Here is a 17,092-nt window from a genome sequence, read left to right on the forward strand (position 1 = left end):
ATAAACAGAACTTGGAAAATTAACCAGCAGTAGTTTGACACGTGTGTGTGTTTTGTGCTTTAGTTTTTATCGTAAGCTGCTCTAAATCCTTTTTGCGAGAACGTGAGGTATCAAAACAGACGCTTTTGGACAGGAATGCTTAGCCCTTAACACCTTCGTGGAGTTGTTTGACAGCCTGCTGAGAGTCAGGACAAGAGATGCCTAAAGGGAGGTGGTCCTGGTGGTGGAGGAGGGACACAGGCACAGACAAAGCGTACATTCGGAACAAGGATGGGATCAAAGGTTGAGGGGCTTTTTCTACGTTTAAGTGATTCCTTATAACACTTCCACGTATTGCGCAATGTCTCTGCACCATTGAGACACATACCACTTAAGCATTTTTCTTTGTTTACATTGAATAATACTTCCTCTCATCTTCAGTGATAATGCTGGTGAACTCACAAGCTCTCTATATAATTTTCTAATACACATTAAGAGAAATATGAACATAAATTTTAAAATGACTCCGTTGTCACAAAAATCATGTCATTTATCCCACCTGGTCCATTTAACACATTTTGGAGAAAAGTGTTCTTAACCAGTCCCAAGACAAGATCCTGGCTGGAAGATAATGACATTTGTACCAGCCTGGTTATTTCTAGTCATAGTGCTTTTCAGAATCAGCAGATTTCTAAAAAGGAGTTAAGCATACTGAGGGAGCAGAAAGAAAGGGAGAAGGAAAGACTTAAAAGGCAAAACCCATCAGATCTCTGCACAACTGTGAGATACTACGGCATAGAGGATAGGACTGTAAAATCTAGCAGCCACTGCCTGGGTACAGATTCTCTCTGCTCCTTGCTAACTGGGATCTGAGCAAAATTCCTTACTTTCTTTTTACTCAGTTTTCCCATCTTTAAAAGAAGACTAATCCTCTACCAAAAAGGCACTTGTGAGGAGTAAAAGCTGATGATTGCAGGGTACTCACTAAGGGAAGAATAAATTACTCAAATCACTTCTTAAGACTCAAAAATATAACCGTACCTTCTCAAAATGAATACTTCTCTATCTTTTTTTTGTTAACTCAAGGGGGAAACCCCATACTACATAATGTCTGACAGTTGCTACATCCTTCTGACTTTTTTCAGTTATGTTTCTTGTCACTTTCTCGGGTCCATATCAAACAGCTCTGTGTCCCATTTCTGCTCCTCATCTATCCCCTCTTCAGTCTGCCACAGACTCAGGGACTGACAGTTTTGATGAGGTTCTTACTGCCCAGAAGTGTCTTTGCACCATTAGTTTCAATGGCTTTTATAACTGAAACCATCTGCTCCTTTCCCCCCTCTTTTCCTGTTGTGTAAAACATTCCTGAAATACAGAGCAGAGAAGAAATGCAGTCCTGGACCGCCGTCCCGTGCTGTGCTGCGCGTTAATTTTCAAGCAGCTTGGCTCTGCAGCGCTCATTTCTCCAGGAAGATGGCAAAGTGTTGATGCCTTGAGGGCCTGACTTTGCTTTTTTCTTAATCATAAGTAATTAGAGAAACTGCCACATGTTGTTTTGGATAGTGTTTAAGTTCAGAAATGCTTTGAAAGGGGGATATCTACAGCCAGATTAAAGATATCCAAAGGCAAATTAGTATCTTCAAAAGCTTAAATGGGTTGATTTGTTACTTCAACCCACTCTACAACACCTGGCTCTGCATAAAATTGAAACTCAGCCTAAGAGAAAAATATGTAATGCGGCACCAAAAAAAAAAAAAAAAATCATGGTTCAGTCTCTCTGCTGTGCAATTAACCTTGTAGGCAGGAAGGCAGCAACATGTGGGATGAGGCAGGCCACTAAAGCCCCTCAAAATCTCTCTCTCTCTTCCACAGTAACCAAAGTGCCCTTTAAGGAATTATTTCTTCCGGTCTTAAAAGCATCTTAATTACTAAAACTCTACTTTTAAATTGAAAGTATCTTCCTTAGATGATACTTCTGCAGGTCCAAGTTTCATTTACTTGTCTCAACATGTCTGCTAGCCAGGAGGGAAACTGTGTTGAAAAATAGGCTTAAAGAGGTTTCTAGGTTGGGGGAGCAGGAGGATAAAGGATAGGCGAGTGGAAGAGCTAATAGTGAGTCACCAAAACCCCGAGGTAGACAGGATCTCAGTGAGGGATGGAAATGAAAGATGCTCTAATAGCTACGCACATGCCTTATCCGTGCAGCAGGTGGATGCCTAGCTGACAGTTTTTCCTAATGCAGTTACCTACCGTGAACCTGTTGAGACTTTTTTCCTACCCAGCAGTAACCACTGTTAAGTTCAATGTATCTAACAAGAGAAACCCTTTAAGATGTTCATGGCATGGAGAATACTTCCAACTCCCCTCCCACTTAAGCACCAGAACACTCCCCGGAGTTCTGGTCCTAGTCCCATCTGGGCAACATGGCTAGAGGGAGGAGAATCAAAGAGTGAGTAGGCAGTTGGGGTTCAGGACATACAGCCCTCAAATAGGACACGTTGGCAAACTGACTGTCTTAAGCTGAAGGAGTCTGGGGAAGTGGTAGAAGCAGAAAAGTCAACGATCACTTTGATCTCCTAGCTCCTCTTTCCTTCTTCCTTGAAACAGATCATACATCCCCATGTGAGAGGGGCCCTCCCTGCACCCAGAGGAAGGGAGCAAGGACATTAAGAAGAACACTAACCAGCAGGTCTTGCTAAGCTTCCTGCAGTTTATTACAATTACCTCACACTTCTCCCATGACCACCCACTCTTCATCAAACCCAGCATGAATATACGAAGTGTTTCTTTGTCACGGAAGTGTCTCCCATGTCATGGAAAACTAATTTAAATGTGTATGCTTTTCTCCTGGTAGAGTGTCTCTGTGAGTTTAATTTTCTCACCCAGTCATGGACCCTAATAGGATCAAGGAAAGATTTTCTCCCCTACAAGGCTGAAGCAATAACCAGAAAATGCAGAGATCTTTCCAGTTGTATCAGCTTCTCCCATAAATTTCTGACCTAACTCAAAGCAGGTTCCTGTAGCTTCATTGCCAGGGACTGTAGACATTACTAGCCCATGGATTCTCTCTCAGCTAAGTGTACAGAAAGAAACGACTTGCTCACCTGATCTTTAAGAGAATTCAGCATGCTTACAGAGCTATGTCATAGTGTAATTTTGTACTTACCTTGGATACAAGTAGGATGTTACCACATACTTCATTCTAAAAGGAGCTGGTAAAATCCAAATGTCTCCTCAGCCATGCACTTTCAACCTCTGGATCTTAAAAAGAGATGTCAAGACTCTTTATGACTCTGAATACACACAGCCTCCATCCCCACATATAGCAATGACAATAAATAATAATGATCAAGAATGTTTATCATTGCAACAACCAGTAGTATGCCAGTGTCCTTGTCCATGAACTCTGACCTAAAGGACTGGCATTTCCATGGAAAACAGACTTTCTAGGAAAAGCAGATCATTAAGGTGTAAAGTGAACCAGAAAAATGTCTTGAAGAGATGTTCAGCCCCCAGTCTGTCGCTGAGGATGGGGCAGCAGAAAGCCCCCACTCGATTATTATGTGATCTTGTGCAAATCATTCATGAACTCCAATCCTCAAGTTTCATTGTTGTGAAAAGTGGGAGGTGGACTCAACAAAAGGCTTTCAGTCATGTATGGGGAGCCCTCTAGTTTCTGGGAAGTCACCTCAGGGGTTCCTGCAGGGCTGTGGGGGAGAAAGAAGCTGAGTGAGGCTCCAGTCACAGGCCCTGCTCCTTCTCCTACTGCCCTACCCTTACCAGGGAAAGGGCCTCGCAAGTACTAAAACAGCCTCCACAAAGCAGAGCTTCCGTCATCAATATCCTTTTCGAAATGGACTCACACTATCCGTAAAGTAAAAACTTCAGTTCTGTAATATTGCACCCTTCTCAGAGCAGTCTGTAAAATAAGGTGAAATTTTAGTTCTGTAATATGGCATCCCCAGTTTATTTCCCCCAAATTTCTTTTATTTTTAAGCTGTGCCTTTGTTCATCTATCTTTGTGCCATGAATAACTTATCTGATGATTTCTGCCTTTGAAAATTTTCCCCATTCCTCAAACCCAGGTCAAGAAATACTGATTCCCATGAAACCTTCTCTTTTCCTGTTTTCCCACTTGTTCCTCATTCTTCCCCACCCTTGCCTTTCTGCCCATTGTATCACTCCTTCAGATTTATAAATTTGTGGAAAAGTGTGTGTGTGTGTGTCTAAGTGTGTAAAAGGAGAAAGATTCCTCTAGGAAATAAAAATTTGAGATAAGTATTTATCTTGTGTTTTTTTTTTTTACACATGCTTGTATACTCAGTAAATGTATACTGAATAGAAAACATTTTTAATAAACATTTCTACAGCTCACATGTGTATGTGAAAAATCATTGGGACTGAATTAGCTGGAGGTCCTCTCCAGTTCTCAAGCTGTGGCATTCATGTAAAACGTTAATTCCATACGAACCTGTACATTTATGCAGATGTGCCCGTAGCGACGCATCAGAATGCAGCGTTCTTGTAGAGACTGCCTCACACCACCCTTGTTGGTAATGCTTTGGGGATGGCCTTTGGGAAAAATAAGTAACAGAAATGTAGTTATCATCACTGAATTGTTCTCAGGGGTCGGATAGCTAGAAGGGCGTCCCAGATTGCCCTGGTTCAGCTCTGGACCTCATCTCACCCGAGTGCCTGGCTCTGCAGTATCTCTGCTCTCAAGTAGTCCCTAGAGTCCCTAGGGGATGTTGCACATGTGGTCAGGGTGCATCTCGCCATCTGGGTATTAGGTTGTGTTGCCAGGTCTCCCCTGGAGGTCTGCTGTGCCCACCGGGCATTTCAGCGCTCCTTGAGTAGCTGCACTTTCCCGCGAGAGTTCTGTTGAGTCAGCCACCCCAGCTAAGTGCCTGGAAAAACACTGCTCTGCCTGGGGCGGTGACTCCCGGTGCTTCCCAGGGTGCCAAACCAGCACTGTTTTTCTTTCAGTTCTCACAAAGTCTTTATGAGACCAATTTGTTTAGTTTCTGACTCTATTCTTTTTGGAAGCCCTGAACAATAATTCCTGGGTCCAGGGAAGGGGGAACAAAGCATGCCCTTCCCCTTCCTGCTCTCTTCTGTCTTGTGTATAATTCCCTGTCCAAAATATAGTGTTTGCTCTTGGTCAGAAAAAAAAATGAACAACTATAAAATAACAAACACAACTACAACACAGCCAGAATAAGAGAATAAATGAAATGCATGCTTATCTATCCATGCTTACAGACATACAGATACCCGAAAAGATCAACAGCAGAAAACCCAAATTCTGAATTCCAGGTTTGACTTAGCAGGGATTCCTGTCTACAGAACCTACCTGTCACCAAAGAACTCTTCATTTTACGAACATCTCCCAGTTTCACTGTTGGATTTGTTGGTTTAACTGCCATCTGTTGAACATCATTCTGTCTTCACATCTTACGTTTAACACCCCAAATCACCCTGTGAGGTTGAGGTTCTTGTCCTCACACATGTCTCTTTCAAAGTTAACTCAGGGTAACTTTAGTCTGATTTTGCCTATTTTAGCAGCAAACAAGAAGTAGATCTCCAAAAGTTCATTTGCAGGCATCAGATACTTCCACATTAAGTACATTTTCATATGCTTTTATACCATCTCTGCACTATAACCTTTAAATCCAAAATAAGAATGGAGACATACATTGTGATTTCTTTCCATACCTGTCCATATGGCTCAGCCTGACCTGATTTTGTCTTTGACAGGAGTGGGGAAAAAATATTTGTGTGTGGGATGACGAACAGAATTAGAAACAGAGTGACTGATTAAACTACTGATTACCTCCACTGCTTAAACTAACACGTTAGACAGTTTAAACCACAGAAACCACACTCAGATAATTAAGTAGAGAACCTGATCCATACCCAGAGGAACACAAAAATATAAAAGTACTCAAATCCATTGCAGCAGCCTACACAACAGGGAGGTTCACCCAATCTGATAAAGTTCTCCCAGGAGGTAGCTGAAGAATGGGGCGCAAACCAGGCCAAGTATATTCATATTATGAGATTGTCCTTTTCTGAATTAATTCCCAAGTTTGCATGAGTACATTTTATTAGAATAAATTATGGAGATAGAAGAGTTCTATTAAAACCACCTCAAAAACTAGAAATCTGGGCCAGAGAAAAGATGATTTAAAAAAAGTAGATTCCATCCCAAGGAGCGATAATAAAGAATCTGCTGAGGACAAAAGTAGTAGCTGGAATGAAGAATGGAAAAAGTCGTCAGCGTGAAATAGGGCAGAGCTTGAGAAGGAAAAGAGGATTCCAGAGGAGAAAAGGTACGAATAGGTTCAGCTGACTAGCATATGTGACTGCCAACGTAGGAATTTTTTTCTAGACACTTAAAAGGCGAAAATCCCAGTTCTTTATGCTCATTGTCTGCCATGTTATTTGCTGCTCGGTATTCTGTCTCCAGTTTCCCCTGAACTTATCACGCTACTCATTCATTTCTTTAAAAAAAAAAATACCCTTTCCCCCATTTCTCCCCCTTACATATCCAGCTAATCTTAACCTCTCTTCATCTCCCCTGTGATTTCTCTGTTGGAAAATTCCCTTTTCAAAGTTAAACGTCAAATCAAACAGCTTTTGAGCACTCCCAGCCTTTCTTGCTTCTAACTAATAATGAGAGACCCCATATGACAGCCCACAACCACCACTTAGATCTCTCTTCTGTCATGCCTGTGTCATGTCAAAGATAAATCCATACCTTACTCCTTATTTATCAAAGCAGAGCATTTTTCCTTCCATTGGCTGATAGAAATTTGTCCCAATCTCTCTGGTTTAAAAGTACGTACAATAAAAGCACAACCAGAAGTTCTGATTCCACCTCCATTCTTGAAAATTTCTGCTGTTAATTCCAGTTTATGAAAAAAGAGAGTATGTAATAATATACTGTATCGTCTTTTCTCAGAAATGCTCACTCCTTATGGTGTATCTTAAATATGACAATTCTTCCTAATAGTCCTGTCATCTTACATTTAAATTCTAAAACAAACATTACATACTTAAACACTTCATAGTATTATGACGGTTTTATTCCTTCATTCAACAAATATTCACTGAGCACCTACTAAGTGTCAGGTACCATTCTTAGTGATGCTGCAGTGCCCAAAACAAAGACCCTGCCTAAAGGAACTGAAATTCTTCTATTACCCACAATTGTGATTAAAGAATGGAGTCCAGAGGAATAGGTGACCCTCCCAAGTTTAATAAATAGCAAATCAACTTTGGATAATCCAGAAGCCTTAATGCAATGTCTTTGGTAACAAATGTTGAAAGGAGGCATTTATAGCATTCATTTAAGTTTTCTCTTGATAATTTCCTGCCACAAGTTCTTTTTCAGGAAAGAATTGAATACTATATGGAAATATTTAATTCAAAGGTACTGAAACTGTCTACATGCCTAAAACAACCCAATTATCCAAGACAGACTGCAGTCCCACTAGTAGTGGTGGCCAGGATGCTAGCCATGTAGAGAAACTTATTTACTGGATAATTAGGTAAAATTGAATCAAGCAACTAGTAAGGATGTTCATCATGGAATGTGTTTTCAGGCAGAGCCTACTGTAAAAAAGTGGTTTTTCAGGTAATTGCTAACAATGTGAACAGGGAATTATAGGCCTGAATGTGACTCACTGATTGATACGCTGCCACTCGGCCAGCACATCCCTCCTTCTGCCATCAAGCAGCCTCATCGAAGGGAAAAAAAATTCACATGTCACTGTACCCTGCGTTACCCCCATGTTTCCCCATTAATATTGTAGTAGCAAGATTTTCTTACCTGTATCAAGAGGGATACAAGCTGTTAGAGTTCTTCAGTGTTCATCATCTTCCTCCTTCTGCTCTGTATCTTTTTCTGCTTGTTCCTCTCCGGTCCAATAGCTCTTGAAGTCTTATTGCTTCTGTCACCTACATGCCACTAGAATTCATCCTTTGGTCTCCATCACCACTCTCATAATACAAGTTTTCATAATAGTGAACTGATATAAGTATTTCCCAAGTTGTCTCTCACTATATCCTAATTTATCACCTATCCTGGAACTAGAACTTTTTTTTTTAGTGACAAAACCAGTTTTGCTCATCCTCACTGCTTAAAATTCTTAAGGACTGTATGATAAAGTCTGAGGATGATATAATACATAATGTGATAATAATCCTGGCCTATTTTTCAAAGCTTTGTGTGTGTGTGCATGTGTGCAGTCAACTTCAAACATGCCAAAGTATTTGCAATTGCTCACAATCACCACTGTTTTTCTTGCCTCTGGTTAAGAGGCACTCTGTACCTGAAATTCCAGATCTTTCATCTGCTCTAGGCCTACATGGTGAGTACCTTACACATCAGATCTCATCTAAAATGTAAATCTATTTCTAAAGTTTCTTGTATCAGTCAGCTTAGGCTATGTATTCCATGGGTAACAAATGACCCTAAATCTTAGAGGCTTATAACAAAACGTTTACACATTTTGTATTCATGTTTGTGGTCCATCATAGGTCAGTTGCAGATGAGGCGTGGCTCAGCTTCAGCATCTAAGAGCATCCCTGAAGGCACGCATACCTCTCTTGTCTGGGCAGTGCCGGTCTCGTCAAAGAGTTAAAATAGGGATGGTGGAACCAGAGGATGGCGCCCAAGGCTTCTGCTAAGAAGTGGCACACGTGAGTTCCACTCATATTTCTCTGTACAAAGTAAGTCATGTGGTCAAATGTAGCATCAATGGAGAAGGAAATATTATCCTCCTTTCAGGGAGAGGCTGGTAGGGAAGAACCTGGTAAGAAGAAAGTAAATATTTTAGAAAATGGCCTGCCATATCTCCCTATGGAATGCTACCTTTTTTTTTTTCACTCGTGCATTTCCACAGTATATATTATATATGATATACTTTTTTTTCCATAGCATATATATGTGTGTATAGAGATACATACATAACTGCAGTAACTACCACATGATTATAGATATTTACCTACCAGTTCTAGAGAATAGTGATGGTGATCATACAAGTGTGTGTGATCTTCCACACTTAGGATGCTTGCTGTAGAAATGAAGGAACACAGAGCAGGCATAGGGGTCACCATTTTATAGAATCAGGGTTCCATATACATTTCTGCAACTGATCTGAAGCTAAAGAACCTGAGGTTTAGAGATATTTAGTGATTTGCGAACAGTCACAGGGCTTCATAAATTCAGAATTTAGGATTAGAATTCAAATTTCTTACCACCTAGTCCATTTCTGTGTATGGGATGGGAAAAAATATATTTTTTTAGAAGTTCACCAAAAATGTGTTATCATACTGATATTACACTATTAGAAGTTTGAAAGGTTATTACAGGTTTTCTTACTATGTAATAGTAAAATTATGTAATTTAAATAGTAAAATTACTCATAGCAAAATAGTAAAACACCCAGACTCAAATATTTGAGAAACAGCTTGTATTACTGGGCCTTTGCATCTGCTATTGTATTGCCGTGAATCCTTGGTTTTAATAGTGGGAAGTGAAATATATTTTCAGTAAGAACAAGGACTTTGTTCCCCCTGTATTCTCAGTGCCTAGAATAATGCCAGTAGTAGGTGTTTAATACATAGTATTCAATAACCAAATGAGTCAGATAGGCAGGAGAATGATGTGTGACATCACTGACTGGTCATTTTATACCTCACTTACTTTCAGAAAACACTGAGATAGAATGCTTGCTAATGAAACTGTATCAGCTGTGTCAGAGTCTATTCAATGAAATTCCATACATAAAGCTTTGTGAAAAAAGGATTATATATTCAAACAAATTTGGAAATCAATATGTAAGTTATTCCTTTTTAAGGTTTGTAATAAAAATTTGAGTTTTAGGAATTTTAAAAGTCTGGCCATGGGGAAGCCAATTTAAATGTCTGTGATACAGGTTTTGTCACGCTTGTGTACTGTAGAATCCCTCTCATAGCTAATGCCTGGTAAAAAGCTCCTGTTACATTTTCAGGTGAAATACTTTTGGGGAAACACTGCTGCTTGTCCAGAACTAGTTTGTTAGAACTTTTTTCTTTGGTCATTTCTATGCTGTTAAAGCACAGCTCCACCAAACTGTGACACTCAGGTCACTTTCTACGTAACATTAGCAAGAGAGAGACCATTTCTCTTCTGACTGTCTTTTTCTACTCCCGCTTCTCAGTATCTCTACTGTCACTGACAGTTCCAGACAGGAATTTTGAACTGACTGATACCGTATTTTGTGTGTTGTGTTAATATTAAATAAATATTTTACTCAACTCCTGTTATATATCAGGCATTGTTAGGTACTGGGAATATAACAATTAAAAAAAAAGAGAATGATAGGTGATACATGAATTATAAATTCTAATAGAAGGGAGACTAGCAATTTTTAAAAATTAAAATACAAGATTTGCCAGATAGTTAACTGATGAAGTGCAATAAATTCAATAAGAAAAGGGATGGAAAGTGACATGGCAGGGGGATTGCAATTTTAAATATGATATTCAAGAAATGCTTCACTAAAGGAGAGAGATAAAGCCCTGAAATTATATGGGGAAAAAGCATTTCAGGCCAAGAGAATAGTAGGTGCAAAGGCCCTGAGGTATGAACCTACTTTCCCGTTTGAAGGCTATCAGGGATTTCATTGTGACTGGCATGGACTGATCAAGGAGTGTGGAACAAGTCAAGAGGGAGCATAGGGCCAGGTCCTGTTGGGCTCAGTATGCTGTGTAAGAACTTTACCAACTGAAGGAGATAAGAAAGCAAGAGAGTTTTGAGCAGACAGATGAAATGAGCTGACTTAAATTTTACAAACATGATGCTGGCTGCTCAATTGACTAGAGAAGAGAACAGCAGAATCAGAAAAGCCAGTTGGAGCTATTGCACTAATTCAGTTGAGAGATGGTGGCGGAGACAAAAATATTAGTGGTGGAGAAGGTACGGGAGATATTCTCATTGTGGGATATTGAAGGTAGACCCGTGGCACTTGCTTTTAATGTAAAATGTAGTGTATTTAGAGATTTCAAATGCTACTTCAAGGATTTTGGCTGGAATAACAAGACAGTTAGCAGCGCCATTTACTGAGATGGGTGGGGGGTCAGAAATGTGGTTTTGAACATGCTAAGTATGAGACGGCAATTAGATGAAGCCATCAACTGGGAATTCAATTATTCAAATCTAGAGTTTAATTTAGGTGTTCAAAGTGAAAACACTGATTTCAGAAATGAAAGCAAGCAGATGACATTTAAAGCTACAGCACTGTAAGAGATGGCACAATTCAACTTTGAGAGCACAGAATCATGATGAGGACCTGGCAGTGGAGACCAAAAGCATGGTTAGTGAGGTGGAAGGAAGGCAGGGGCTTGGGGCAGCCCTGAACCTCTGTGAAGGTTTGTCAAGGGGAAAGAGGGAGTGGTCAACTGTGCTAAATACTGAGGATAGATCTGGGCATCGATCATCAGATTCAGTAACTGAGTAACTGAGGATTTGCTGGTTATACTGACGAGCTGTTTGAGTAGAATAGTAATAGCAAAAGTCAGACTGAAGTAGGTTCCAGAGACAGGGGATAGGACTTAGACCATAATTATGTTCAACTCTATGTTGTTTTGTTCTGAACGAGCACAGTGAAGTAGAGCTGGAATGCAACGTATAGGCAAGGTTCTTTAGATTATTTTTGTTTCTGGATTTATAAAATATATATATATATTGGTAGTAGAAATCACACAGTGTGTAGAAGCTATGCTCCTGTTTTTCCAGTTGAAAGAAAATTGACCACATAAGGGACAGATTTATTGTTGGATCTATGGCCTTGAATAGTTGAAAAAGGAAAGAAAAAAATGTTCAAGTAAAGAGGCTGCCTTAGGAATGCAGAGAGTCCATTTCTGGTAATGAGGGAAAGGTAAGGTTGGTTATGGGTGCAGGGAGGTACATAGATTTGCTAGTGGGGGCAGAAAAAAATGGCTTTTTAAAAATTTTTAAAGAAGTATAAAAGTATAAAAGCAAATCATAAGTTTAGAAGGAGGGGCATGTAGGAAGTTTTTTGTAGGTTTGAGGAGAGGGGAGAAAGTATCAAATAGTTATCTAGGATAATAGAGGAATGAATGGAGCAGGGAAATATAACAGGATTATGTCGCTACACTAAAGAATAATTCCTGGTTGGCGTCATGAAATTAAAATGAAACTTACCAGTACATTTGTGGGGTTTTCAATCATCAGCTGTTTCATTGATGCAACAATCAGATGCCTGTAAGTAGGGATTTTCTTAGGGTTAGAATTTTCCAGTAAGAATGATGAAAGATGAGAAGGGCAAGGATGTGATGGTGATGAGGGAGCAGGCATCTCAGCTGGTTTAAAAATAAGAATGCTGTGGAAGGAGAATTGAAAAGTAGGTAAGCAGTAATAGATTGTACACCCTGGTTCAGTTAAAGACAAGTTGGGATGTGGGTTCTTGAAGGAGTACCAGAGAGGAGAGAGGGTGAGCCCGTCCAGGAACACACACAGCTCTGGAGCTTCAGCCACAAGAAGTGAACTTTAGTTCTCCTCCCTGGCACTTCCAGCCTCATCCCCACCATCTGCCTTGATGATACAAGGATGAATCCCATCCTGCCCTTCATCCCTGTCTACATCAGTCTAAGATGCCACTGTCACCCCACACCCCAGACTAACTGTCCTATACATCTCCGGTATGGATGTACGAACTTACATCCCTGGGTTACATGCAGAGCAACAGTTAGGTTGCATCTTTCATAGTTTTCTTTTTTCTTCCATATTTCAAAAAATATATATATTCCAGCCTGACAGTCCAGAGCAAAGATTTTGATATCTGACTCGGGAATATTTTTCCTCTCATACTCATGTTCCTACTTTCTACCTTCTTCTAAAAAGGTATTTCATCATTTCACATCATGACCAATTTTTAGAATACAAAGAACAGCAGTAACTGGTTAGACAGTAGTTACAAAAATGTTTGCCTTTAAAAATTTTTCATTTTTATTTTTTCTTAAAAGCCATGGCTCAAAGTATGTTAAAGACAGGCCTGATTTGAATCTAGGCTAGGACGTGTACCATCTCTGTGACCTTGGATATGCTTGCCTCAGTTCCCTAATCTGTATAATGGGGACATTGGAAATGCTGAATGAGGCAACGATTATAAAGCACTGAGACAGCATTTGGTACGTATTGAACGTAACAACTATCTGACATATTAGTACAGCTAAATTTTAGCATTTATTTTTATCATTACTTCTAACCACTATTAAAAATGCATAGTATCTTGAATAGAGATAAATTACTAAAAGCAAATTTTCCTTAAAAATTAAGAGTTGTTAAAATTGCTGTTAATTTAGTACACCTATATGACATGCATATTTTACAAAATATCAAGGGTGTAAATCAACACAAGACAGAGGATCTTGTTCTATTTCTGCAATAAGCTAACTGCATGATTTCTGAACAAAATTAAAATTTAGTCCGTAGAACAGTGAACTTCCCTAGGAGGCATGTAAAATATATTTAAAACTTTACTGAAATGTATCATCCTTTCAATATTATAAACGTAAAAAATATCTAGAAAGCAGCACTTTTGTTGACTTTCTAAAATCAAATACAGTAAAACAGAATGTCTTGGAAATAAATGTAAAGGAAGAGGAATTGTTCTCCCAATCAAATGCAAAAACTGCCTAGTATTTATAGGCATATTTTCTATAAAGTATATTGAAAATACAAAAAAAACAGTTTTAGCTTGCACTTTTCCTCTTTCACTTAGAGCTTTAAAGCTTTCTTACATACCTTTATTCTTAACTTCTGGCCACATCACCAATTTGGTTGCCACCCCTACATTATTGTTCCTTTAGACATGCTGCTGTCATGAGATGTATTTCATTAAATGACACAAAGGTTTGGTCTTCTGTGACATGATGCTAATTAGCTGGGCCCCAACGGCAGGTAGAAACCTTCCACATGAGAATGATCCTCACCTCATTGAATATACTTTGTAATTAATGTTCCATTAGCTGGCTGACAATAATTACATTCCTATCTGATCATTCACCCAGGAGTTAAACATTTATTAGGCACCCTCCATCCCTGTTACAACTCTGGCCCATCTCCCCTTCACATAGGTCATGGTAGGAACAGGAGAGGGAAAAAGGACAGAAAGCCAGTTACCTCCATCATCCACCTCTCATTTCCCTCCAACGGCGCTTGCTTTAATTAACAGAGTTAAAATAGTGCAGCCAAAGTCAGCTTATTGGATTTTTAAAGCACAGCATCCGGAGACTGATTGTTCATTATAAAGGCACTTATTAAACTCTCTCAACCACTTCACTTTTGGTAGCAAAGAGTCAGCAGAAGACTAAATCAGGAGCAGCACCAGTGAACCAAGGAGCAGCTCTTCACATCAGAGACAGAAAATCAGGCCAGGAAATCAACCTGATAAGACTTCGCAAGTTAAGTGTCCTATTAAGATGCTCCCGTTTTTTTCATTATATTATTTTAAAATGACAGCAATTCTCCTGATTTTTCACTTTACTATTTAAGATTTATTTTGGAATAATTATCATACCTTATAGAAAACAGAGCTCTGGCATTTGAAGCACTACACTGTTATGGAATATTTTAATAGTTCAAATAAAAAATTTTATTCAACTAGATGGAACCAGATGTATTTCCCCCCTTACATACTAGTGTTTCTATTCTGGTATAAACCTTCATTTTCTGATTCTTCATGCTCTCTTTTTCCTTTTGAGGGAAGGCTACTAAAAGTGTCAAATATACTTATAGGTAAATACAGAATTCTCTATCATTTTGCCTTATACCTAGATAATACAACTGCAGTAGTGATGGAATTCAAAACCAGACATTTCACACATTCTGAAATTTCTCTTTTTCTAGAGTTATGAACATACTCTATTTTAAAAATATTGCTATGAAAACTGACGAACAATTTTATTAGATGAATTTTAGCAGTTTTCACTAATGATGATCTGAATATAAGGAGATACAGAATAATGTATCTTATTTTAAGGATTTATTGATTCTTTCCAGAATCAATAAACGAAGTTTTAGTTTTATTCATTTTCACAAATTAAATCATTGATCACATCCTTGAGAATATAGCTTTATATTTATGATGAATCTGATTTCTGAAAAAGCCTTAAATTGGCTTTCTATTTAAAAGAAAAATATGCATGTGAAATGATAACTCAAGTGTGTTAGAAGACATAGCAAATCAGACAAAAATTCTAGCCTAATATTTATCTGGATAGCCTGCTCTTCTCTCACCCATACATACCATTTCTTCATGATAAGTCAACCAGTGTTCACTGGATTTAGTTATGGGACATTCTTATGTCCTTTCCATTTAAATGTTAAGAATTGGCTGAGTAAGAGAAAGCTCTGGAATCGTGTGAAATGGAGGAGGTGATTGTAAGACCTGTGTGCAGAAGGTTGGGAGCTTAGTTAGCAGGGTCAGAATTAGTCCACACATGACTCACTCCAAAAACTCAATCTAATGGGCTAGAGCAAAAACACCAACTGGAGAATATGGTTTTTAGTACCATTTATATGCTGACAACTCCCAACTTTTTCTCTAGTCCAGGTTTTTCTACTGAGCCTCTCGTATCCAACAACCTGGATAGGTCCACTTCTGTGTCCCACAAACATTTTATCTCAACATACTCAAAAGTCAGGTCTGAATTTTAGCCCCCTAAAAGCAAAGTTTCTCTTCCAGTTTCTTCCACTTCAGTAATGAAGCTGAATCTATCTAGTTGCTCAAAAAGAAAACAGATAATTTTACAACTCCTAGGTACCTCACCACTCACATTCAGTCACAAAATTTTATAAAATTTGATGCCAAATTGAGACAGTTCTGGCCACTGCCATCACTTTAGTCTAAGCCATTGTCATCTCTAGTCTGGATTACTGCTCCAAGTCCAGACAGTAGAAACCAAGTTAGAAATGCCGGTTAGGTAAGGATTGTATGCTGTAAGACACCCTCTTCTCCAAAAACAAAGATAGATAAATGATTAATAAAATACAAAAATTGTAAAAGACATAGATGAGGACAAAATCATCATAAATATTTACTTGCATCAAAAGGCAAAAGAGACACCAAGTGTGAGCGAGGCTCAAGCTATACACACACCGGCCCTCTGCGTTCGGGATCAGGGCCGCTGGGCGACAGGAAGGTAAGGAATCCACGTGAGATAGTCAGCCAGAGGCAAGCTCGGTGTTGGAAACCAGGGGCTGTAGCAGGCCTTGCGCTCACATGAAAGGAGCGCCACAGAAACTGCTGCAGACCACTTCCCAGGGCCACAGAAGGCTTAGGGTAGCAGGCTAGGATTACTGTAGTAACCACTAGAAGCATGCTATGAATCCAAATTAAACTAGAAATAAAAAGAAAACAAAGAACAGGGAGGATAAATAAATATCACAAACTAATATGTCAGATGTAAGCATAAGTAAGAAATTACATGGCATGGACTTAATGGTCCATTCATTAACTTAACTTAGTTAATACTATATAGTCTTATGGCATTAATGGACTTAATGCTATATAGTCAAAAGATAAAGCATGTAAGAATGGATTTTTTTAAATATGTGAACTACTTTCCATCAATATGACTTATATCTAGGAATAAAAGTGAACTTCCCAATGTGAACCTGATAAAGATATTTACAAACAACTGTGGCAGACAACACATTTAATGGTAAAATACTACCCTCCTCCAGAGATCAGTAACAGACAGGGTGTTTGCTGTCCACATTTCAGCATTAATTTTAGCTACAGCAGTGATACAAGAAAGAAAACAAAATACAAGGCATAAGGTTGGAAAGAAAGACCTAAAACATCCATCGGTATAGATGACATGAACATGAACATGAACATAGAAAAATAAAACCAAACAAAGCCAAAAAATCTAGAGAAAACATTGGAACCAATAAATTTAGCAAACTTACTGAATATAAGGTCAATATGCATATATCCATTTTGTTTCCATATACTAGATGTAAATAATTAGGTAAATTAAATTAATCTATGATACAATTAAAATATCACAGATAATTTCAAATTCCTAGGGAGAA

At 38.8% G+C, this 17,092-nt stretch overlaps 2 long non-coding RNA genes across 3 annotated transcripts in view; one reads left to right on the forward strand and one right to left on the reverse strand.

Moving 5' to 3' along the window:
• LOC116155321 (uncharacterized) overlaps nt 1–17,092 on the forward strand; it is a 98,018-nt gene that overhangs the window by 39,924 nt on the left and 41,002 nt on the right. For both annotated transcript variants that reach the window (XR_010383358.1, XR_010383357.1), the window contains exon 2: nt 8,524–8,685. This is a non-coding gene — a long non-coding RNA (uncharacterized LOC116155321). The remainder of the gene's footprint in view (nt 1–8,523; nt 8,686–17,092) is intronic.
• On the reverse strand, nt 3,814–8,126 carry LOC135322581 (uncharacterized). Its single transcript, XR_010383235.1, has 3 exons — nt 7,814–8,126; nt 4,451–4,551; nt 3,814–3,898 (listed from the first exon to the last, which is right to left on the reverse strand). It is a non-coding gene; the product is annotated as an uncharacterized LOC135322581 (long non-coding RNA).

This window comes from Camelus dromedarius, chromosome 12, assembly GCF_036321535.1.
Source record: "Camelus dromedarius isolate mCamDro1 chromosome 12, mCamDro1.pat, whole genome shotgun sequence".
Classification (NCBI taxonomy): Eukaryota; Metazoa; Chordata; class Mammalia; order Artiodactyla; family Camelidae; genus Camelus; species Camelus dromedarius.